The sequence below is a fragment of the Schistocerca piceifrons genome, chromosome 4, assembly GCF_021461385.2.
Source record: "Schistocerca piceifrons isolate TAMUIC-IGC-003096 chromosome 4, iqSchPice1.1, whole genome shotgun sequence".
Taxonomy (NCBI): Eukaryota; Metazoa; Arthropoda; class Insecta; order Orthoptera; family Acrididae; genus Schistocerca; species Schistocerca piceifrons.
In genome coordinates this window covers 236,281,439-236,308,802 of record NC_060141.1, presented here as the reverse complement: position 1 = coordinate 236,308,802, position 27,364 = coordinate 236,281,439, and positions in this window count along the sequence as shown.

The following is a 27,364-nucleotide window of genomic DNA, read 5'->3' as shown; positions in this document are numbered from 1 at the left end:
GCTCTGATTATCTGCTGTGCTTACTTGTGGTTCTAGGTTGTCTTCATCCTCCGTTTCCGTGTGGCTGTGACGAGATAGAACTTCATAAGTGCCTGTTTCTTCTTCTATCTCTTCCTCTCCTTCAGAAGATCCATCTAATACTACTAGCAAAAGCTCACGAAGTCTTTCTTGTTCTACTTCGTAAGGCTCCATTGCTGAATTAGCCACAAAGAGTGACAACAGACAAGCAACTGCTACAGAATACAACTGTGAGCTTTCTCCATGCACAGTAACGCAGAAAGTCGCGGAGGGTGCTGACAACGCCCCACGGCTTATTGTTGCGTATTTTCTTGGAACTCAGGCTTCCTTTCTAGATTCTATTTTTACTAAAGGTTCGCACATAACTTACTAGAAAGATAACAAAAAATTGTGAAAGTACACTCCTAATACGTAGGAGCCATCGATAAGAATGAATCACCCCGTTAACATGAGGTTCCCCAAACTGGATTTCGTAAACCGATTTCCCACTGTCGCTTCTGGGTGGTCATGTAACCACCTCAAAATCGATTTTGGAACCCCGCTTTTAGTTGCCGGATTTCCAATTCCGCAATCGATTTTCTCTCCCATGTAAACGCATCCGGTTTTGAAACGTGTCTTGGCTGTGGAGTTTCATCTTGTTTCTAACAATTTTCGGAAAGGCTTTTTGTATAGTGGAGGGAAGTTGAAATATTAGACTGAAGCTGTTTACACCTCGTGTAACTGAAGAGAAACATCGATTGTGCAGTGGAAAATAGAAAGTGTTACTGTTGTTTTTAAGGCGCTATATTTAACTGGGCTTCAGACCTTTACATAGAAACACGACAGCGAAAAACGGTTTCCGAAATACGGTTTTTGTCTTTCGGAAGAGGTGTCGCATTTAAACGTAGTGACCAGGGTGTTGTGAGCACCCCGCGCGACCACTAAAGGGATAATTAAAAGCTCTGAGGCGGAGACGCCCCTTTTATACATTAAATTAATTTCTCAATAACGTATTACACGCATTTCGTGTATTTCCCACATGGATTTAAATAAAACCGCTCATCGTTTTTGGAACTTTTGATAAGTGAAATCAAAACGATGTTTCTCGAATGGTAATAGCTAGTCGTAAGGCTACGCCTTGATATGACGTTTAGCTGTGTGTAGCTGTAGCAGACTTTCGGGCGAATGGCTACCTCGGAATACAGCACTTAACGAACGTCCCAAAGGCTCTAGAGTTTCAGCCTAAGGGTATCCTTCCAACATGCAAACAGTTGTCAGGTACCACTGCTTACATAAAAAGGGGAATGAAGAGGGTTGCTGAAACTTCGCCATCGAATCGTTGTCTCTGTATATCTCTATCATGCTTTTATGCGTCATTAATCGACGTTTAGTGTTATTGTTTTAATAGTGTTTTGGACAGTTTTTTTGTTTCTGCCCTCGGCTATTCTATCCTCCGTTGGAATAAGTTTGCAGATGTCTCGCCAGAGTGCACTAGACTGCGGTAGCATAAGGATCACCTCCTAGCGATAGTTTCACGAATGATTAGACGAAAATGCGCGCGAAATGTATCCTGTGCGCAAAATATGTATCGTTATTTCGTTTCCTTAGTTGCTGACTGCGGGTATCGTACGTTACTAGCAAATTTCCTTTGGTGAGTGTATGATGCACGAGTTTAGTGAGCTTTACTTTCCTGCGAATAATAGCAGCACACCACGAGTTCAGTGTGCAATTTACCAGGTAACATTTTGAAACATGCGATTATGATGGAACTGAAGGAACTTGATGTGCCCAGACCCGATATAAACCATGAATCGAGAACAAATACGTACAATGTAAATCCAGGAAACGTATACACGCAGTAGAGCAATGTACAATGCGGTTGAGTGGCTGTGTCCGCTATATCACTTAAAATGCTTATTTTTTGAATACACAAGTATAAATACAGTGTGTAAATTACCATGGCGGTTGCTCGGGTTGCTCATGTAAGCCAATCAAAGACCATTTAAACATAGACCGCGTATGTCCATATTTCTGCCGTGTCAATGCTTGAAATCAACATCTAAGTCACGTGGCTCGGGGCAGAAAGCTGAGTTCCTGTCATTACTGTGTGAAGTGGAGCTGACAGTTACAGTTTCTGTCATTTATAGCTGAAAACAAGCATTGCTTTCGACAATTCAACGAACTGTATTACTACTCTTACACATGTAGTAGTCGAGTTAACCTAATTTCTCTTGACAGTTCTTTTAACAAGCGACAGAACGACTGTTCTTTAGTGAATATATTCTTTTTTTTTCTTTTGCACTGTGAATTCTTGTAGTTCACCGCTTCCACAGGAGACAAAATAACAATTTCGAACGCAGCATTAGTTTTCTAACGATTCCACAAGAATATGTGTGAAACGCTTTAGTAGGCTTTTATAAGAAGGGAAATTCGTTTATATGCATGATGTCTGGTATTTACACAAAATAAGCACATATGTTTTCTGACTTTTGCTTAATCCAGAACTGACACCAAGACGATATCAAAATAAGTAGCGTAATATATTACAAAACGGTGATTATATTAGCGTAGTGAGCTAGATATTAATGATATGTCTTCTCAAAAGCTTAGTCATTCATGAAGTTTTACAGCCAAGGAACAACATCCATCCTAACTTTCAACTTATGGAAATACCTCTACCAGTATTTTAAAGTAATTCACTTACACAACTGAGATTTTCGTCACTTTATTTAAACTGTACGATACAAAACAAGACTTACGTGAAACTCTTTACTTCTGCATCTAGTAAAATGCACATGTTATCTGAACAAAAATGTCATAAGTTGCGCGTAATGACATACTCGGCTTCGTATCCCGAGTCACGTGACTTAGATGTTGGTTTCAGTAAAATGACGTCATGCGCAGTATATGTTATCTATAGTCTGTCAAGCCTATCACAGCACAAGATCCGTGACGTCATAGAAACATCACTGTTTCGTCACGCGAACTCATAAATGCCGCGGTTTGAGCGCACAAAATATTAAACGTCCGGTGTTAAGAAATGAAAACACAAAAAACATTGAGCACGCAGCGAAGCTAACATAATCGCATAAAAAAATCTCTCCAAAACGCGTGTTTTACCTCGATTTGTTGTGATAAACTGTCGGGAACTGTGACGTGGGGGGATAAATAAACTACTTATAGATTTTATCTTGGATGTTTTGATGTTTTTTAGTAGTTGATTATGAAACGCAGGGAAGATATATGTGTAAGCGTTTGGCTAGTGTGTGATATTGCACCCCTCCCCGAAATCTTGGTTGTGGTGACAGACATCGTAGCCTGAAGTCAGCGTTAGTTCCGACCGATAACTCGCAGCCTTGCTCAGGACGGAAAGCACTAGCCGCGCCTGCACTTTGCACTCCATTTTCTAGCGTCCACAACTGCATTCACGATTTCCAAACGATAAAATACAATATGTAAACTCAAATAGCAGTAGTGAACAGCAAATAAAGAAATGACACTCGATAAATAAACCCATACCCACCGGAATACCAACATGCAAAACAAAAACGCCTCGAACTTTGTACCAACCTAATATTTTGTCAATATACTGTGTGAAAGTGTTACTCCAAGAACGGAACAATAACATCGCACACTACTTATGACAATGGGCGTCAATTACAACTCTTAGATCGGTGCTTCACGATGCGGAGCTCGCATGTATTTCGAGTGAGTTGCTTGCCCTGCTAAAACACAAGCAGAAATTATGAAGAACGGGCGAAACAAGTCAGCAAAACTTACCAGTAAACATTTCAATGGACCAGGGCTCAATCACGTCAGTGAAGACGGCAATAACAACAACAATAATGACAAATGAAAGAGGTGAAGTGTGTAATTTATCTGAGAATTGCATGTTTGCCATAAACTGTACAAATTTATTATTTTATTTTGTTTCGGTTGTAGCGGTCATCATTACAGGTAGAAGAAAGCTGTTCATTAGATGGACGTGTACCTCAACTTTTCACTGGACAAATTGAAGACCATCAGGATCATAAAATGTTTACAGAACCACCTACAACAAACCATGATTTCGATACCAGCACAAAATTGTATTCACTATAATCATACAGGACGATCATTAACGTAGCAACACGTCGCATTGCTGAAGCGTTTAACTATAGGACGTGATAACAATTCGCCCTCCGGTCCAGCCTGGCAGGGGACGGAAGTTGCGTCACCTCAAATTCGCTGGCTACAGCGAGGCGACGCTTTATCACCGGAAATGAAACCACAAATCTCAATTTATCCTACGGAAAGTTGAGTTGCATATCCATCTGTTGTCCAGCTTTTTTCGTCCTGTTAAGATGGTCGCTACGACCGGAATTGGTAGAAAATAACAAATTTGTACAGCTAATGGCAAAAATGCAATTCTTCAAGTTCCTGTCATCTGTATCGAGTAACCTAATTAAACTGTTACTGCAATTTATCGACTACATGTGTTTTTTCTTTGTATTTCCCTACTATAACAACTGCTGCAAACGAAATGAAACAATTACCCTGAAACCCGTTACAAGAAAAAGAAACAGGTACGATCACCAAATAGCTGACGTGATCCTATTTATCAATTGTGAGAGCTGCTACAAGTAAAATAAACATTTCTGCTTAATGGGTTGACACCATAATCTTCAGGTTCCTATGCTATTGTGGACCCGTGGCGTTTCCTGATCTATCACGAATTTCATTTCTCATAGTAGCGCATGGTGCTTTCATATTTATCTTCCAGCCGACTTCCTGATCTTTTGTCTTCATTTTTTCGGTTCTTTGCAAAAATGTTGAAGCGAGTTGAATTTCTCTCGGGATCGGCAGGAACTGCAGTGTACTGCGCGATGGAGACTTTGCGGGGAACAATATATTGAGCAATCGTTAATATTTGTAAGGCTCTGCAATCTTCTTCAATATATTGCACAAAACGTATATACCGATCTCAGACGGTCAATATTATTGCGCAATAAATATTTGGCGTATGAAGGCCTCTTTACATTTAATTTTAAAATAATGTTATTGGACACTGGAGGCAAAGAGCTTGCGCTCTCTAGCCTTCGTTTACTTTTAGTCCGGTGAACCGCCGCTACTGGCTTTATTTGTCAGATGGGATCGTCAGATAGAGGCTTTGAGCCGCTTGTGAACTGCGATTGCTAAGGCCGGAATACAATATCGCATTTCTTTGTCGAAGTTTATATGTCAGATATTTATGTCAAAGAAATTTGTTAGCATAACAGGGAACTTCGTCAAATCTCGCATTTCGTCTAAGAAATATAATCACATCTAGGGCCTCGCCGTAGATATGATCATAATAGTCGTTCGTCTTCTGTTCACTGCAATGTGAAATGTTACCGCTTGGAGCACTGGCATCGCTACAGCTTTTGTTTTCCAGAGAAAGTGTTTATTGAACATCAGTACAAATACTATCATTCTTTAAGTCTTACAGTGTGAGAATTATGCATCACTACAAAGAATGCATGCTTCAAACAGTTGTGTATGAAATATTTTTTTACACCTACGGAAAACGAAAATGATTCAAAAATCATTAAACGCATTCTTTCACATACATAACACCTCAGATGACAGCAGAAAAATGAAGTGTTAAATTTCTTGAACGAAAAAACAGTGACAATATAAAATATAATCAATCAATCAATACAAAACTTGGTTTGTACACCAGCAATGGATTATTCACTGCTCCACCTTCTCCCTTGTATTGCTGGGTACAAGTTTTCCACTACTCACTCACCGCTCTCTGCTGGAGGGGGAACCTTATTCGGTGCGATGCTGCTTGTGGCGCGGTATGTAAACATGCCCGTCTTGGCGCTCTTCATTTTTTGCCCCTGCCACTTCGCTGTCGCCCACTACTTTTGAAGTCAGTTCCACCAGGTTGAACTGCTGGGCTCTAGATTAACCTTGAACTCATCTTTGTTGTTCTGAGAGGTAGATACGCCGGAGTTAGGAGCTGCCAAATGACGCCATAGGCTGTAGTAATCAGACAGTAAGGAACTATAGGCAGAAGAGGGAAAAGCAAGTTGTCATGTGCCAGCCCCAAGTTGAAAAGCTGATCAAGTAATGGCAACTGACGGTCGACATCATCCGACAAGTGGGGGATCATCGGTGTCAAAGCCTGCTTCACCAAAAAAAATTTTTTTTTTGTTTTTTCACTGTATCCAAGTGAAGAATTCCTTGCCTTGTAGTGAACTGTTCCTGACGTCTGCAGTATATTTTTAACATAACTAAAAAGTTTAGTTGTGTGTAACTTTGACTCTTTTAATGACCTTGGATTGTTTTCGGATTGGAGGTGAGCAAGCGGCACAACTCACGGTGTTAATCGTGTGCTAATGGGCAGGTGGGATATGCTGCAGGCGACTTCAAATCCACAATCTCATCTACGGCCGCCCACCTCCACATCTGGAAACACTCAGGCAGGTTTTCAACAAGCCGGAATAGAGGAGAAGGAAACACTTCAAAATAAAAAATAATAAAAACTTAGCTCTCCATTCTACCTTATCTATTTTTGAACTCTGCCCAGATTATGCGTCTTTAGAACCCTCGTACACGAACGTATCATCAAATTTTAAACCGCCTCGAGTTCGCACAAAATTGTGAAACACAGCGCCACATCTTATGATGTCTTCTGCAAACTCGAGGGACACACTGAAAGACATGACAAATTTGCCAGTTACTGGATAACATTCCAAGCGAATATTCGGAAAAGCCTAGCTGACACCGGGGCGAACAAAACCGAAGGAGCGTCAACGAAAATCTATCTAGTGTAACCACCCAGCGGGCGAGCGCGAGCGATCTGCACTCGGTCGAATTTGCTTCGCATTCGTTACGCTTCTCTCCTATTCCGCTGGCTCTAGGTCTTTTAACGACCCTTCAAAGGAAGTTCGCCTACGCTCCGCTTCGGCGCTGGCAGTACAGCAGGCTTCAGTTTGCTGACGCAATGTCATTGACATGAGTGATGGAGTGGTGTGGAGAGAATGTAATGTTGCTGATAGAAGAACGTAGATATTATAGGTTATTCTCGGATCCAAGAGATCCACAGTACAAATGCAGAAGGAAAATCTACATGAAAGGATACATATCTATAATGCTGATTAAAAATAAACAGACCTGATCATTCTCGAAGGTCACGTTCATGGTAGCTGCAACTACATGGCTGACGTATCGTAAAGTTAGAGATTTTTGATGATAGAATTATTTACTCGGGATCATGCTAAGTGTCCTGTAACAAAACATATAGAAGATATTATCTACTAGTGTGTGTAAGATATCGTATGTACTGTATTTCACATTTCATTATACATATTTTATTGACGTTCTGTTCCTTTTAAGTACCTTAATTAAATCCGTGATGTGCTTCGCGTAAGTCATAGCAGACGTAAGAAACTATCCGACATGAGATATCGTAGGTATTGAGATGAGCAGCCATCACTAACGTAAATCTCTCGAGTTGCTAATAACCGTTCTTCATATGTTGGTTGTCGGTAATTAATGTACCACTAAAGTTCCTCCTCAATCACATTGAGAAACCAGCGAAAAGTTCAATCTACATAATTACAGGCAAAGCTGTGGAATAATGTTACTGTTAAGTGCAGTATCTTCAAGCATTGCACGCTTACGCACAAACTGAAACACCTAATTCTTCTTTTCCTACCTCATTTTACAAGCTTCCTCGAAAACAGCGCGCTACTCGTCAAGAAAAATAATCCTCTCTGAATATCAAAGTTTTGCACCCTGTCTCCAACTTTATAGTGTTGTATTATGTACAGATTATTAGCGCAAAAAAGTTTTGTGTTAATGTTAGTTGCAAAGTTTTCTGAACGGGCACCAGATTCATAGCAGTCGTTATTTATGAAGTAGGAAAGTAACTTTACTTCATACAATTTATAAAGCATGGTTACAGCAAGTGAAAGCTTGTAATAATAAGTACTTACCACATACTTTATGTCAAAATTGTATGAAAACTAGTGAAAATGTTATTAAAATCCATACCACCTGCTGCCCACCATGAAAGTTGGAACGTCCAAGAGTCGAGCTGCCACTCTTTGTGGAGTTGTTGCACCAACTGGTGACTGCATGTCGTTGAAATCAAACGTCCCTCTTGCCAACTGTGGTGTGATTTTATTCAATTATTGTCTACTCTAGCGTGTAAGACAGCAAGGTCGCATAATAAAATGTATAAGGTCGATGGGCATGCGCAAGAGGATAGTTTGATTAAGTACGACCGAAAACTAGTGCTTGTAATTATAAAACGTCTAACCACAGTATTAGATGAGTGACCTTCATATGCTTTCCATCCATTGCCCCAACGCAATGAGTGGAATCCATTCAGCTGTAGCTTGTCATATGTCCTCGTTCGGCATCGGCATCATTCTTTGTCTCGCGTGATCCCTTATCTCTTTGTACACATCCTATAGTACTAAAGACAACGCTCAAATTCCTGTCCAGGACAATTAATTTAAATCGGTAAGCCAATGGGTGTACCAGTCGCGTAAAATGGTTCAAATGGCTCTGAGCACTATGGGACTTAACATCTTAGGTCATCAGTCCCCTAGAACGTAGAACTACTTAAACCTAACTAACCTAAGCACATCACACACATCCATGCCCGAGGCAGGATTCGAACCTGCGACCGTAGCAGTCACGCGGTTCCGGACTGAAGCGCCTAGAACCGCACGGCCGGCCCCAGTCCCGTAAAAAAAAAAAAAAAAAAAAATGTAGAGTGATGAAATTTCTGGAATACATTTGGTTAGGTGACACATTTAAGTGATTAACATTGCAAGAGCACAGGTTAATGTAAGCGTGAGATATGCCATTGCAAATGTGAAATGCTGATGCACTGCTAACCGGTGTAACTGTCAGAATGTTGAAGAAAAACATGAAAATGTGCATTGTGTTTTGCAGGTGGCGGATTTCAGTTGTTCCATGTATGTTGCAGTTGGTCGGTGAAACACAGGTACATCTAATGCTACATGTCAGGCTGTTCCAGCTCGTCGGCTCCGTTTTGAGCCGCGGAGCGCTCCCTGCTCCAGGGAGCCGTGTCGCTCGCTGTGACCATTCGAGTGGGCCGGCACGTGGCACGGCTGGCTGAGGCAGGCGGCGAGGTAAGCGTTTCGATGTATCAGCTGCGTCTTACAAGAACAACAACCTCATATTCTTAGCTGCGAAGACGTGGTGACATGCTACACCAGGAAACACCCATGTCCAGGAAATAAATAAGAACCAACTGTTTTACAAGAAATTGCATACTAAATTTATTGGGCCTCTGTAGCTTGACATTTTCTTTTCATTACAAGATCGGAAATATCAGGCGTCAAAGTGTTCGCAGTGTTAATGTGGAGGATGGCCTTCATTGTTGCACCCTGAAGAAACGATCGTTCCTTACTTTTTACTCTTTTCATTGCTGAGAAAAGCTGCTCACAACAATACGTGGATCCAAACATGCACATGATCTGAGCGGCATTGTTGTGAAGCTTGGGAAATGTTTTTTGCTGTAATGAACGATACCATCGTGACAAATCCAACGTGTTGTAGTGCCTCACTTTCAACAAAGTTGAATTTTGCAAATCAGTAATTCCAATCGAAGTGACGATGAAAAGTCATCAGGGGAAACTGAAAAAGGAGTGCTGAACACCTTAAGTTCCATTTCCAAACTAGTGAGGTCTCGGAATCCTGTTCCAAACGACGTGATGAGCTGCTTTAACTTTGCTTGGTAATCGCCGAATGTAGTATCTTCAGGTAGTTTTAAAGAAACAAGACGATTGAAGAACATTAAATGTCCATTACACTCATCCGCCTCTCAAATAAACGTAACTTTTCCATGAACGCTTTGATCTGGTCGTGCATGTCAACGATTAGCTGCCCTTTGCCGTGCAATGACAGATTTAAATTATTCAGATGCATAGTTATGTCAGCTAGGAACGCCAGGTCTGAGATCCGTTTTATATCTTTCAGACAACGCATTTCTTCCCCTTTCATTTCGAGAAAAAGGGATATTTCCTCACGAATAGCAAAGAAAACATCAAGAACTTTTCTCTGACTCAGCCAACAAACTGTACTGTGGTAAGGTATATCCCCAAATTCCGCTTCCATGTCTTTCAGAAATCCTTTGAATTGGCGATGATTCATACCGTGACGCCGCACAAAATTCACGCACTTCACGACATCTTTCATTACGCCACCTAGCTCTACAGTTTCAGCACACAGTGCCTCTTGCTGAATAAAACAATTAAGAGTCAAAATGTCTTTCCCGAATTCGTCCCTAAATTTATTTTTCAAACAAGAAACAAAACCTTGGTGACGCCCGATCATTTGTGGTGCACCGCCTGTCGCTACAGAATGGAGCTTATCCCACGGCAAATTCATATTGTCCACTGATTCACAAACAACTTCAAAAATGTCACGTCATGTTGCGGTGAAATCGAGTGGTACCACATCCGAGAGTTTTTCAGTTAATAGCAGCTCCATGTCGACACCACGCACAAAGACTTCAAGCTGAGCTCAGTCCGATATGTCGGTACTTTCGTCTTGCGCTAGAGAAAATGCAACAAAGCTCTCCGCCTTGCATGTTGCATGTTTTGATACACTCCGTATTACGAAACCGTTTCTAAACTTACGTCTCCTGGTATGTTGTTCTTAAGCCTGGCTACCAGTTCTCTGCGTGCAACGCCTTCTACCTGATCGTAGTGCGCTGTGTGAACACGTGTATAATGTCATTGTATATTTTACCTCTTCGCAGAATTAAATACTTTATGACATACAAGACACTGCAGACAACCATCCCTCTCAATGTATAGAGAGGTATCCTCCAATAGAGGTACAGGGCTCCCGCGGCTAGTCATAGCTGTCATTAGACTTGGCCACTGTTTCTATGTTTCGATACAGTGTATCAATACGTGGAACTGTTTCAGTGTTTCGGAACGGTCGAGGTTCACTGTTTCGAAACAGTGGTGTTTCATTCCGCCCCTGTCTGGGACCAGATTCGATCTCGAGCCAGACACAGAAACTGTATCGTTTCAAAATAAGGCTGTTTCAGTCCACCTGTGCCTGGAACGGACTAATTGTATCGAAAAAGTGATGTTTCATTCCACTCTGTGTCGGACGAGATTCGGGCTCGGCACAGGTACTGAAACACAACATACCACTTCATGAAACTCTTTCAAGAGTGTCGAAATCTTTTTGACAAGCAATAGCATGAAGCTTAAGATATCCGAAAATAAAGCTTCGTTTCTAGCTGACTGTCCTATTTCGAAATGGCGTAACATCTGCTTTATAAACACTAACCGAACAATAAAACAATGCATACTATTCACATTCAAAATAATAAATATGTGAAAATCATTCAGTTAAATTACACTTGTTTTATAACATACGCTTCCCTGTTCATGTACAGTAATCATATTAAGAAATGCAAGTAAGCCTACAACATTTTGAATAAAAAAAGGCGTAGAGTGACAGTTATTAGACATATACATAAATTTGATGTAGGTATAATTGCAAGGAATCTGTTTGACAAATCACTGATAGTGTAATGGTGTACGGGAAGGGCTGGGAAGCATGGTGAATTTATAGTAACGGTTCGAAACACCTTGAAAGACAAAAAAATTTTCTGTTATATCTTGTTATTTATTCGAATTATTTTGCGTTATTTGTGAGTCTATAGTCACTGTGCCTATTATCGACAATGATTCCCTTTGTGTAGATGGGAATTAGCAGTATGGGTATATTACCCATACTAACAGAATGTGGGACTCCCAGTAGAATATCCGTTGTTTCTGCAGTTTGCTCCCACCTCCAGCTCCGTTCGTGGTGGTACTTCTGTCTTCAGCTATGGCTGTCCTCAGCCAATTGAGAAGTATGAAAGTCGCGCGACACGAAAGCAGCGCATTTGCTGCAGGAAATACGAAACAGCCAAGACGCCTAAGTGATAGTTTCATACTTTCTGCGACATGATTAGCGCTCTCGCACCTCATTTGTGTTTATATGGACATACTTATACAGTAGACATTCAAGATGATAAAATGTGTAGGTTTATTAGATTACAAAACACAAACTGTTTCACTGTTTCGAAACAGCGTATCGGAACATTACATTGTACTGTTTCATTTGTTTCGAAACGTCAGTTGCGGCTGCATGCGGCCAGGGGGCAGTGAGTTCTCTTTCCCCCTCCACGCGGGCTCGCCGCAGTGAGCGCTCCGGAGCGCTCCGGCTCCCCGGAGCTCGGTTGGAACAGCCTGCCATATGTGGTTGACGCTGTAGTTGTCCGAAAATGTTCCATATTTGCTCGATTGGAGACACATCTGGTGACTGAGCAGGCCAAGGCAATATGTCGAGGCTATGTAGATAATTTTGGGTTGCAACAGCGGTATGTGTGTGAGCGTTATCCTGTTGGAAAACACTCCTCGAATCACCACATTACGTACAAATTTGCACTCAGGATGCGTGGGATAACCGCGAGAGTGTTCCTGCTGTCATACAAAATCGCACCCCAGACCATAACTTCAGGTGAAGGTCCAGTTTGGCACGCAGACAGTTTGGTTGCAGGCCCTCAACTTCTAACCAACACACGGCCTTCACTGGCACCGACACAGAGCCAGCTTTCATCAGAAAACACGACAGACCTACCCCTGACCTCCAGTGAGTTCTTGCTTGACATCACTAAAGTCGCAGACGGCGGTGGTTTGTGGTCAGTGAAATACTTGCTACAGGGCGTCTGTCTCCGAGCTATCCTTGAAGTGACCGATTTGAAACAGTTCTTTGTGTCACTGTGGTGTGACCTGCTGATCAGATTGCTGCTGCAGACGCAATACTATACGCCAGAGCCATACGCCGAACACGACGGTCTTTCCTCTCGGTAGTGCCAAGTGGCCGTCCAGCGCCCAGTCTTCTTGTGACCGTACATTCCTGTGATCTTTGCTGCCAGCAATCATGTACAGTGACTACATTCCAGCCAAGTCTTCCCGCAGTATCGCAGAACGACCATCTAGCTTCTCGTAGCCGTATTACACGACCTCGTTCAAAGTCAGAGAGATGATGATAATGGCGTCTTTGTCGCTTTAAAGGCATTCTTGACTAACATCAACTCACTACGTCCAATCTCGATGTAACTAACACTCACGACCGTTATAGGGGTGTATTTAAATAGTAACTGATTTGCTTCCTCATAATTAATAGTGCTACTAGCGCCACTTATACGACTGGCGCGAAATCGGAATAATCATCTTTCAGATGTAGAAATACACCTACCAACTTCCGTTTACGTCACACAGTCTTGGTGTTGCGTTTTTATTTCTGTCAGTGTATGTTGATGATAACTATCACATTTTAAGGGAATGGTGACGCAACAGATGAGGACGAATCTGAGGTTTAAATTGATCTAGACAGGTACAGAATAGGTATGTACCAAGTGAAAAAACTGAATACAGTCGACTCAAAGTTATTAAAAAAGGTCGACTCGTGTTAATGCGCATCTCAATAAATCGAACTTGTGACCATGTCCGTTGCAACAAACTGAATAAACTGAAGAAATTTTGAGTGTTTTGGTACATTCGATAAATCGAATCGAATGACATGGCAGAATGCCCGAAATCACTCTGTAATTCGCAGACAGCTGCTAACACTACATAGTTCGAACTGTTTCGGTAATGGTTTCGCCATTCAACACTTTGCAACAGGCAAGTGTGTAACGTACAACAATATATAAATAAGTTATAAAATGACATAAAAGAAGTACAGTTGTTTGACTCTCGCAAAGCTTTCCGGATTTCTTCATCAATGCTGTTGATGATCCTGAAACAGAATGACCGGAAGTATCATACGGAGGGAGGAAGCGGACCCAACAAGGCGTGATTCAGTGCCTTGAAGGAGGGTAACTGTAATGGTCTAGTCAATGCAGAGGATAAAGTGTACCTGCTGGAGATCATACGCCTAAAGGAAAAAGCAAAGTCTTTCGCTTGTGGCCGGTCCTTGAAGAGTTCGCCGCTAGTAAGGGGCTAGGTTTTTAGTATATTTAACATGATTTGTGATGAAAGTGCGAACGTTGCCAACACAATTTCTTCGGGATGAAAAAATGCACTTGAAAGCTTGTTGGAAAATTACGATTCACACGACATTTGCAGTACTGACGAAATGCCTTACATCAGGGATCGCCAAAATCCTTTAGTTCATCCTGCCCACTTGAATATGCCTGATAAAATTTATGGAACGCGGTACTTTGTGACACAATTTAAATTTAAATTTTATACTTACAAGGGAACCTCCCCATCGCACCCCCCTCAGATTTAGTTATAAGTTGGCACAGTGGATAGGCCTTGAAAAACTGAACACAGATCAATCGAGAAAACAGGAAGAAGTTGTGTGGAACTATGAAAAAAATTAGTAAAATATACAAACTGAGAAGTCCCTGCGAAGACATGCAACATCAAGGACAATGGGTGCCATGGAGCGCAGTGGTCCCGTGGTTAGCGAGAGCAGCTACCAAACGAGAGGTCCTACGTTCAAGTCTTCCCTCGAGTGAAAAGTTTTTTATTTTCAGTTTATGTGACAAACTCTTATGTTATCACTTTTTTCGGAGTGATTATCACATCCATAAGAAAACCTAAATCGGGCAAGGTAGAATAATCTTTTTACCCATTCGCTAAGTGTACAAGTTAGGTGGGTCGACAACATATTCCTGTCATGTGACACACATGCCGTCACCAGTGTCGTACAGAATATATCAGATGTTTTCCTGTGGAGGAATCGGTTGAACTATGACCTTGCGAGGAAATGTTTTCGGTTCCCATTGGAGAGGAACGTCCTTTCGTCTACTAATCGCACGGTTTTGCGGTGCGGTCGCAAAACAGACACTAACTTTCTTACAGTGAACAGAGACGTCAATGAACGAACGGACAGATCATAACTTTGCGAAAATAAAGAAAGTAAAATTTTCAGTCGAGGCAAGACTTGAACCAAGGACCTCTCGTTCCGCAGCTACTCACGCTAACCACGGGAGCACGGCGCTTCTTGTGTTACACTCTCCTTAATGTTGCATATGTTGCACATGGACTTCTCAGTTTGTATATTTTACTAATTTTTTTCATAGTTCCACACAACTTCTTCCTGTTTTCTCGATTGATCTGTGTCCAGTTTTTCAAGGCCTATCCACTGTGCCAACTTATAACTAAATCTGAGGGGGGTGCGATGGGGAGGTTCTCTTGTTAGAATACCAGCAGATCTTCCGGCATGCGAAGACCTTCTGACTGCTGTATGCCTTAAATTTACTGTGTTCAATTTTAAACTATTATGTCTAGATATTGAACGGAATGATGATGCCGCCCGCGTTCGGCATTTTGTCAGTTATCTGGCCCGCTGTTAAATAAGTTCGGTGACCACTGGCTTCGGTTAAATCGACTCTCAGTAGTTCGAACTTTACCAGGGCCCCTTGAACATCGACTTAAGAGAGTTGATGGATATTTACTCTGACATCATTTGTTACATATTTGCGATTGCTCACAGCCAAGAGAAATGAGGCATGAAATAATTTAAGAGTTTAAAACAATTTAAGAGTTAAGAAATAGGGACATTGGCTATCATTAAAAATATTAATACCTCCTACGAATTTTTAATCACATTTATTGTATGTACCTGTTATTTATAAGAATGAATCAATAAGTTGCTTTTGATATAAGTTTGCTGTGGTCACCGGTTTCGGTAAACTAAATTCGCACTGTCCACCTATTACATTGATGCATATCCTTGTAACATTTATGAAACTGAGTATATTTGTTAAGGCACTGTGGCTCACTACCCGCAAATTACTACCACTACATTCATAGAGTATTCGAGAACGAGAGCATTTAGCGACTTCTAACGAACTTTTCACATAGTTTCAAACTTTCACGAAACTTTTTTCGCTGAACTCCCCACAAAATGATGAAGAAAAAAAGTGGTAAAACGGCAGCACCAGGCTTGGCCTTGTAATTTATTACTTCTTTACTACTAACTCTATTGGTAACTCACTTTGCAGATGTTGTTGTTGTGGTCTTCAGTCCTGAGACTGGTTTGATGCAGCTCTCCATGCTACTCTATCCTGTGCAAGCTTTTTCATCTCCCAGTACCTACTGCAACCTACATCCTTCTGAATCTGCTTAGTGTATTCATCTCTTGGTCTCCCTCTACGATTTTTACCCTCCACGCTGCCCTCCAATACTAAATTGGTGATCCCTTGATGCCTCAGAACATGTCCTACCAACCGATCCCTTCTTCTGGTCAAGTTGTGCCACAAACTTCTCTTCTCCCCAAACCTATTCAATACTTCCTCATTAGTTATGTGATCTACCCATCTAATCTTCAGCATTCTTCTGTAGCACCACATTTCGAAAGCTTCTATTCTCTTCTTGTCCAAACTATTTATCGTCCATGTTTCACTTCCATACATGGCTACACTCCATACGAATACTTTCAGAAATGACTTCCTGACACTTAAATCAATACTGGATGTTAACAAATTTCTCTTCTTCAGAAACGCTTTCCTTGCCATTGCCAGCCTACATTTTATGTCCTCTCTACTTCGACCATCATCAGTTATTTTGCTCCCCAAATAGCAAAACTCCTTTACTACTTTAAGTGCCTCATTTCCTAATCTAATTCCCTCAGCATCACCCGACTTAATTAGACTACATTCCATTATCCTTGTTTTGCTTTTGTTGATGTTCATCTTATATCCTCCTTTCAAGACACTGTCCATTCCATTCAACTGCTCTTCCAAGTCCTTTGCTGTCTCTGACAGAAATACAATGTCATCGGCGAACCTCAAAGTTTTTATTTCTTCTCCATGAATTTTAATACCTACTCCGAATTTTTCTTTTGTTTCCTTTACTGCTTGCTCAATATACAGATTGAACAACATCGGGGAGAGGCTACAACCCTGTCTTACTCCCTTCCCAACCACTGCTTCCCTTTCATGTCCCTCGACTCTTATAACTGCCATCTGCTTTCTGTACAAATTGTACTTTGCAGATAGTATCTGTTAAATTATATCATTGTACAACACATTTAGATGCGTGAAAATTATATTTTGCTTAAAATGGCGCGCAGTAAGAATTCAACATCATCCATGACGTTTTAATTCATTATTTCCGTACTGCTAACTCTATTCGCAACACACTTTGCATAAGTAACTACGTGTATCCCCGAATGTACCTGTAAGGCTATATCGTACGAGACGCAGACAGGAAAAGGATATCATAAACATTGATATGCGTGAAAAATTACTTATTGCGTAAAATGGAGCGCTAAACATACAGAATATATTGATGCCATGGTTGATAATGAGCGCACTTAGCAACTTCCAACAAACTTTAAAACGCAAAAAAGCCTTTCCTAAAATTTTTCTTGCTTGCATACTTCAAGTCAAATATTTGACATATTAACTCATGACAGGGTAAACAGAAGTTCGAAGTTATTTTACACACGGGAGTTCGAGTATTTAAAGAATCGGGGGTTTACTGGTTTTAACTAAATAACGCAGTATATTAGATGAGAACTTCTCGTTTGTCTCTGCTGGCAATGACAGACTTTACCCTGGTATTTTGGCTTAGAGCACGTACCAGGAAGACTTACGTTGGAAATGTAAATTCCTGAAACGGCTTTTCATAGTAGAATGTGATCAAAACTAAAACTGATGTCGGATTTTTTCATATAAATGAATAATTTTCTTTATCTATTACGACCCTGCTTATTATTCCTCAGTTGGGAAAAAACTGCAAACCTTGTATGTTATAAATAACACTAAATGAGATTGCCATAGTTTGTAAGAAAATTTTGATTGGTGATTTTGAATTGTTATATACGGTATATAATTGCGGAAGTTACATGAGCCGTAGCGCCACGAAACTTTCTGAAACGAAACAATTGCGCAACCGGACAACAAATTTCGAGAAACCTACAAACTTGCCCTAAATTCTAATATCCATGTCGAAGTAACGAAGACATGTGTCACGATCTGCTTAGTTTATGCGGTTTGACAACCAAAGGCTTAAATGTGATGCCTAAAATCTCGGAAGACTGCAAAATCTTCCACTAGCATAAGACAGGAAATACATAATCAAGACACTCGCTGTAACAGGAACACTGAAGTGCCAAGGTGTCACCTATCAAGTACACAAGACAGCTTTCCAACAGTCGCCCTAAAAATGTACAATCAACTGCTTCCAGAAGTGAAATCCCTGCCACTTGAATTATTTCGGAAAAAAATTGCTCAGGACTTGAAACAACATCTACTATATTCCTTGGAAGTGTTTTTCATCAGTGGTTCTAGTGAATGGGCAAAATAATAAATATTGTTATGTTTTATATAAAATTTTGCCTAAATTTAATCTTCTTTTTATGTTCTCAGTTAACTGCACGTTTAATTTTGTGTTTTACTTAAAGTACATATTTTGCCAAAACGAAACTTCATGTATGTGATCTATATGGTTTTGTAAACATTTTACTTTATGGTATTTTCATTTGCTGCTATAGTTTTACTTTCCTGTTTAGTTATCTTTCATTTTCTCTATGTTCTATGCGTTTTTGTGCACTGCATAAATATTTTCTTTTATTTGTAATATAAATTTTGTATATGGTGTTGTATAAATGTTAGTTGATAAACATTGTATTTGTGACGCAGTATGTCCAGCCATGGCTGGTAAACGACGAAGATATAGTAATACCTAGTAAAGTTGCAGACACGTGTCTCGTAGCAAGTGATATGATGTTGCAATTGCAGACATTTTGCTATAAGGGAGAGGAGCCTGCCGACTGATTCGTGTTTGATGTGATCGAACATAAAAAAAACGCACACACACAACGAGAAATCGTTCCCGCAAGCTAACCTCGAGTGAAAGGATAGCTGAGTTCATCACGATTCGTAAGAAATTGCTCAGCAATAGCAATGAAAAAGTCTGTACTCTTCAACTGGACCGTTTCGTAATGTAGATTAATGTAATGCACGGTTTCGCGAAGCAGTGGGTAGAGTCTAGTCGCTGTAAATCGAGTAGTCACGTGTTCCTCGTTAGTCGTTAACAAGACGGAGAGCACGAACTGGATACGGTCTTGCGCGCCATCTATCCGCCGTACGTTGTAAACACGGCCACTCTACCGCCATACTTGTCCTACCAATTTGCGGGAGAAATGGTTATGAATACAGTTACATGCAAAGAAAGAGGAAATAAGAACAGAACTTATAATTAAGAATCTCATTTTTCATTGTCACTGCAGTGATAAGTTGAAGCACCAATAAACATATTTGTCTGCCTAACGCAGTTATGCAATAATTTTCTTTAATGTTTTGTGTTATTACAACGACTTAACGCGATTTTTATATTACAGATTTGTCTTTTATATTGATTTCTATGTACTAATATCAGTTAAAATGAGCAGATTTGCACCAATTAACAACACGAATTGAACGTGACTAACAAAAGGCGTTTGAGAAGCAGGGTATATCGGCTGGGAGTTGTGGCGTACTCCTGTAATCCAAGCTACTGGGAGGCCGTTGTGCGGGAGAAAACTGTGAAAACACCCACAGTTTCGGTCATCTTGTGAGCTCCAAGGCGTCCGCGGTGCCTTCCTGTGCATCGGGCGGGCGTCACGGCCTGTCCTGGAGGGATGTATGGGATTCTTCGCGTCTCTGGAAGTGGCCTCGTGTTCAACCGACAACGTGATGAAACGTGTGCGACGGCGCACGAAGCTGTTGATGTATTACGTTAATATGATGCATATATATGATGTATACTGAAGATAATTAAAGAATAATACTGTGAAGACAATGATTCTTGAAGAATTCATGTGAAGATAATAGGGTCGCTTCCCCCTCTCCGAGAAGTTGCTGACGCTCGTAAAGGTTCAGCTACAAGTGTCGAGACATGCGAAGGCGCTTACCTGAATGGGGCGCGGAGGTAGACACCGTTCGACCGCACAACAATTTTTTCGCTCAGTCATTTACCATTATTAAGGTACGTGATTGTAAACTGCTCCTTTTTAAATGAATATTTACAATTTGGTCAATACTACTCCCAGCTTCGTACCATTTTCCACATAATACCCAACAAACGTGTTAAAGCTTGTCTGATCATTACATTCTGCAGCAGAATACGAAACATGGCCCTTAACGCACTGTGCCTCACCTTACAATTATTATCAAGTGATGTCCATTACGACTTAACTTTTCCTTTGCCGTAGTAGTAATCAAGGCCATTCATTATTACACAGAGCGATTGAAAAGGAACGCAAAGGGCAGGACGATCTTAATCGGTAACTAGTTGCCGACTGGCTAGCATCACACTTCCGCACACTGGTCATCTGTGAAATGAGGAACTGCAACTGCTATGTGCGAGCATGGAGAAGAGGGACTATATTATTTCTTGTACCCCAGTGTCTTTTGGTTACACTCGGCACGTTGGCATTTTTATCTACAGATAAGCAGAGGAAGAAATCATATGTGCATCTGGAATGGCTTCAGGAAAGTTTCAAATTTTGTAAACACAAATTATGCTGCAATATTAGAAGTAGCTCATAACGTTAGAATTTGTGCTAATTCACTGGCAAATGTATTAAGAAATTATTTAGTAAATTAATTAGTAGCCCCATGTGTATCTCTTTCGTGGCAAAGGAACTACTGCACTTGATTGTTCATTTCATGTTAAATACAGTTAAATAAAGTGAATCAATACGAAATAAGATCTTCGCTTTAACGTGTTGTCCACAGCTTTTATTCTGGAAACCCGGATTTCATTAGATTTACACACACGGAAGTATAGTGATGGTAGTTTTTGCCCTTAAATACTTTTTATGTGAACACCTGCGCTTTTATGCGTAATGCAGATCTGTAACTTTTTTTTTTCGTTTTCCCGCAGTTTTCACTGTTCGTTTGCACACGACAGTGTAATTTTACAGAGCGATACAGGCGGTGCTAGGCGCCCCCCCCCCCCCCCCCCCCCCAAACACACACAAATACTCCTGGTATGATTTACTTCATTTTTGTACATTAGCTCCCATTGACGTAATGGTAATTTTATTTTAAGCGTTAGGTTTACAAGTACAGAGCACACCTGTCATTCGAAGTTGTTTTCCCATTTCACATCGTGTTTTCTTTGTCAAATACCGCCGGCAGTAGCTTAGGAGGCTGCAGCTGTGTAAAATTATAACATGGGACGGTTTTCCACCTCCTACACAAAGCTAACGTTCGCAGCCTAGTCGTTTGTCTTAAAAGTAAGCCAATACAGTGCTGTGTACCGAGGACACAGCGAAGCTCAGATCCTTTGGCTAGCGGACGCCAAGTCGATGGCAACGGTTGATAACGCGTTGCAAGCGATAAACTGGTGAGTCACTTAGCAGTCGCACTGTTTGCGGACTCCTACTTAAATACACAGGAAGTGATTCACAACAGACCGGTTACCGACTGGCGTCGGCAACGGGTTTCATTTGAGTCGCTCCATGTGATAACTTGATTTATCGCTTCGCGATACATTCCGCCATCTGTTTCACGATTTATTAATTTTCCCTCTGCAACATACGGGTCAAAATAACCCGAGCGACAAATATGCGCATCCGTTAGTGGCAGATTGTGGGAGAGAAGTATATATTTTAAAAAGTTATACTTCATTGTTCCCTAAAATGTTGAAAAAGCCACAATGCACCTAAAAATGAGTTGGCACAAAACGTCCCAGCACTGTTGAACATGTCCTGGCATTTCAAGTTGTTGACCGAGGGTTAATACTCAGGAATATTCGAGACTTCGTTACGCCTTCTATAGCAGAGCGCAAACTGTTCCCCAAGACTTGTTGCGTTATGCAAAATCCGAATCTCCTGACCAGCTATCAATCGATTTCCCCTCCATGTTAATGTTCTACTGAATCTGAGTAGTGATAAGTTTCTCATGCTACTACTCGCTTTCCGAAATATTGGTCAATGTGGATGAAGTTATTTTGCGTGGAATGAATCGAAAACAACAAGTTTTGTGCTGATCAGGAAGATATTGAATTCTTTTATTTAATTGAAGAGAAGCACATTTTATCTTTAGCAGATAAAAATATTCATAAATGCTGATATAGTTGCTGAATTAGCGAAAGCGAGCTGCGTGTTGAGCTCCAATATCGTGCGTTACTGGCTAATTTGCAAGCTGCTGTACCTACTCTCTCTCTTTCAGCCGCAAAGTCTGGTGACAAAAGTAAGCTAATTTGTGCACAGGAGCGGGAATGTGGCTTTACTTATTCGGAAGTTTCCAGCAGTCCCAAGTTCCCGAATGTTGGAGTGCAGTTATATTCCACTAGTTACCACTTCGCACTTATCTCCAAAGCGCGTGTGATGAAACAGTTTCACAAGCATTAACTGACGAGAAGGAGATTTTTAAACATTTATTTGTGAACAATGTACTCTTCTTCACGAGGTAACTGACATCCACAAGGAAATTTTAACACATCATTATTACAAAATAAACGTATTGATAATATCAATTCACCGTGCTGAGTAAGTCGGAATAGATATTTCAAAAGATTGTTTCGTGTAAATCAACTGACGCTCGTAAAACCGCTATTTGACAGGGCCAGCAAAATCGAATCTGGCCTACGATTTAAACACAACGGCTAAAATACTGGCCCGAAATTCTATTTTCATCTTCCGGAAGCTACATCGCATGTAAACCTGATATAGGGTGAAGCAGAAACAGCGAGCTCGCTACACTTTGTTGGTGTGCATAGTTTGAAAGAGAACATCATATAATTTAATGTTACTTTTTGTACATAATGCCCTTTAAGTGTCCACCATTGTTGCCGCTGCTGTTTTTCGGCACGAACAACAATACTCGCCATACCCTTGCGAACAGTGGCGGTTGTTGCGCCTCGATTTTGGCGTGAATGTTGTTTTTTAAATCCTCAGTAGCTGTTGGCTTGTTGCGAAGGTTTTGGATTTCAGAAATACACATGGAAACAAGTCACAAGCCGATAAATCGGGTGAACAGGATGACCAATTGAGGTTACCAAAGTGGGAAACAAGACACTGTGGCAGCGTTGAGCTTGTGACATGTTTCCTAATCTATAAGTAATAATTTTTGCAAGCCGTGGAGCTTGTAGGGATGGAAATGAATATCCAGATACAACATCCGTCGCAAATTTCTGTGCGAGATGTTAAGGTCATGCGAATGCCGAGATGGCGCAGGTCCTCGCTGAATAGCAGCTGTTAACGTTATCATGTTTTCCGGCCTGCGAAACGTTCGTGGTTTACTGGGTGCCAGCTTATTTTGGCAGATGCTGTTGCTCTGAACCGCTGAGCCTACTTTTCAAGATTTCTGGGACAGAACTTCATGATTACAGCCCATGTCCAAATGTCGCAGAAAAATTGGTACAACACCTTTACGCTTTTGAAAAACGTTCCGATTACGAACGCATGACGTTCGTTTGACCAATGACCCATAGTGAACGTAACCTTGTTACTGACTGTTAAGTGTTAATGCTTTGCACCGCACTAGACAATGGTACCAACATTAACTCTCTAGGAGAGCGGTTCCAAAATTTTTCCTGTGACGGAACACTTTGCGAAATCTCGTGGTTTGATGGAACAACACATTAACTGTGAAGGTTAATAAAATTTACAAAAAAAAGGTTAATAAAATTTACAAAAAATGAGAAAACTTGTTTTTTTTCAGTGATTACTTCAATTTTAAATCATAACTAGTAACACGGAAATCATAATAATATTTTTTAAAATGATAATGTCTATAAAATGTTGAAAAGAAAGAACGTCATGTTAACAAAAGTTTTTCGCGGAGCACTTACTTTCGCGCGGAACGTGTTCTGTGGAACGCATTTTAGGAAACACTACTCTGGGAAGCCTTGTTGAACAATGACGCGCAGTTTAAAATAACTCATTGTTTCTTCCGCCCCGTATAAATGTTGACTTCCACAGAATGAGTTTTTGTACAACGAACTCTAGCTAGCTTTTTTAATATCATTTAGGTGGCAAATGAGTTATTTAGCGGGTTCTGGAAGTATGGCTTTTCTCACAATCATTTGGCTTCTTTTATAGCTTTTTTCCCTTGACAACAGTAAACATTGAATTCCAAGTTGGTTAAAGGAAAATTATTTGCACTGAATTAAGATTTCAAAACTCGCTTCAATATCCAATGAAAATCTTTTATTGGATTGAATTGAAAAGCACAACAAAGCAAACCAAAGCTTTATTGGGGTGTGTTCAGGGCCCGTCAGTCGACGCATACACAAGTCGAAAAAAAAAAGTATGAAAAATTAACAGCTGAGAGCCTGACTGTAGACGCTGTTGCAGCATAGCATAGTATCGCAACTTCAAAGTTATGAAGGAATCTGTTCTAAGCAAAGTAGCCTTTGATTTATGCAGCACGAATCAGAAATTATCCGCTTCACAGTTACAATAAGCGCAGTGTGCCAGCGACTGAAAAGAGGAGGGAAAGAGCGAACTCCTGTTCAGTGCAGTAGTTTGCTAGCATAAGAAATTATGCAATATTACGGTGCAGATATTGTGAACTTTATCATGGGAGCAGCTAGCAGGAACAGTGTTTATATTTTTATTGTGAGAAAAAGAAAGTCATGAGAAAGAAACTGACACGAAGATGTATATTTAAACACCGTTCTGTGTCAAAATTTCGAGGTTTTAAAAATGAGTTAATATTTTATAAGCATATCGTAGCAACAAAATCTCAGATTGTTGTATCTGCGTTCGAAGTACTAGTGCATCCAGAATTATGTCTCTAATGAGACCGAGCGAGGTAGCGCAGTGTCTAGCACTCGGGAGGACGACGGTTCAAGCTCGAGTCCGGCCATCCTCATTTAGGTTTTCCGTTATTCCCCTAAATCGCTCCAGGCAAATGCCGGGATGGTTCCTTTGAAAGGGCACGGCCGACTTCCTTCTCCGTCCTTCTCTCATTCTATGAGACCGATGACACCGCTGTCAGCTTTCCTCTTCCGAACAACCCAACCCCTCTAATGAGATGCACAAAGCACACCTCTAAATTTTTCTACTTTTGTGCTTTTCTCTCCGGCTATTAAAGCAATTAAAATGAAAGGTCGTATACGTATTAAGATGATACAAAATCGCGTGGAACAATTATTTCTTTAAATTAACGCACACTGTCCGAAATGCGGTCTGACAGACCGCTACATTTAAATAGCCGTAAAAAATGCATTCAGCAATGTCATTGAAGCAGTTCAGTTTTTTATATTAAAGGCTACAGTAATACGACACAAAAAATATATCAAAATAAATTTTAAAGTTTGCTTTTACGAAAAAAATTCATTTAAACAAAAAACTGCACAAAATGTTTAATGTTAATACTGTGAAAACTGAAATACCCTGCACTGTAAATTTTAATTTTTGCTAGATTTTTATTGTTTATTATACATATATAAATAAAAACATAAAAAACCTCCCATAAAACATTCGAAAACATGAAAATTACACTAGTATTTTTCAAGTTTTTAGTTTTCTTGTCAAAGGTTTTCTTTTGACTCGCTGGAATTTATGTAGAAAAATCAAGATACATTGGCATCCAGCAACAGTGACAAATACAACGCGTCTTCCTCTTCGTCTTAGGGTCACAGGGGGGGCATGTTTTGTGTTTTCCCAGGCTTTCTGCAACGACTTTTACTCTTTGTTCTGCTACACGCAAAACACGGTGAATGGTTGCACGAAGTTCACATGCTTTGTGAGAGTTGTTGACTCGCTTTTCATGTGCGGTGCCGTCAGTGAGTTGGCTACCTTCTTCAAACAATTACAGCGGCTCACCTGATTGGATGAGTTGTGAAGGGCAACGCATTCACCCCACTTATGTCCAACATGCGGAAAAATAATGCCGTTGGCCATCGTTGGAAGAGGCTTCGACGACCAGCAATATTTGTTTCAACGAAATATATTTCCAGCAGAACCTTTAGCTAAAGACTCAATCTACACTTCTGTTTTCATCTCTATGATCACCTGATGCTTTCAAGGAATTCACAAGCAACAAAACAAATTCCTCTTCACTTTCGCACTGTTCCTATTCTGAATCATATTCACTTTCAGTTTCGTTGTCATTATCTAATCCAGCATCACTTCCTAAACTGTCCTCAAACCATTTTAAAATATTATCCTCGAAGTCAGCAGACAAAGATCTGGTTACTGAATCCATACGCAAAGCCCCAGGTGCTGTCTCAGAGATCGCTAGCACGAAAGAAGCAGTAATAGTATAGGTACACGTCACATTCAAGTCACTACTGACAAAGGAAATTACAGCAGTTACGGGGAAGAACAGCTAGACAAGGTTGTAATCTCCTACCCTACCCCTATTACGAGGGCTGTTCAATAAAGAATGATCATAGTTTTTTATGGTCATGATTTCTCGCGCTAAAATTTAATCTTGATATTCTGTTAGCTTAATGTGTAACAAACAAGCTGTAGTAGTTTCATTGTTGCGACTCCTTGTTCCCGCCTGTAAGAGGCAGGCAAGGTCGTATCGCCTGCAATGGAGGTAACACGCGAGGAACAATATGCGGCTTTGAAATTCTGCTTTCGTCTCAACAAATCTTCAGCTGAGGCCTATACAGTGTTACAGGAGGCCTATGGAGAGTCTGTTCTTCCCTGCAGCACAGCTCGAAGGTGGTTTAAAATGTTTGAAGAGGGGAGACAATCAATTTCAAAGGAAGGTGGACCCGGTTCCAGTTACTGACTGCTCTTACGGACGAAAACATCAACATTGTCATTGTTAGAGAGGATCGACGAAATACCTTAAGATCACTTTCTGAAATACTGAACATTTCATTGGGTGCCACCCACACGTTGGTGACAGAAAAATTACACATCACACGTGTTTGTGCGCGATGGGTTCCGAGACTGTTGATTCCCGAACAAAAGGACATTCGCGTGCAGGTCTGCATGCAGTTATCGTTGATGTTAGAGGAAGATTCGGAGTTTGATGAAACTTGGCTACATCATTTTGATCCAAAGAGCAAACAGCAAAGCTCAGTGTGGAAATCTCCTTCATCACCAACCCCCAAAAAAGCAAAAGTGGTTGCTTCTGCTGGGAAAGTTATGGTCATCTCATTCTTTGATACTCATGGAATGGTTTATCAGCATGTTGTACCTGCACACACATCAGTAACTGTCCAATACTACAGGGATGTCCCGAAAACATTGCAAGTTCACATCAGGCCCAAAAGACCACATTTCCGTGAAGCAGGCTGCATGCTGCACCACGATAATGCGCGGCCGCACATTGCCAATGTTGCTGAATATCTTGCAATATTCAACGTGAAGTGCATCCCTCATCCTACCTATAGTCCGGATTTAGCCCCATGTGACTTTTTTCTGT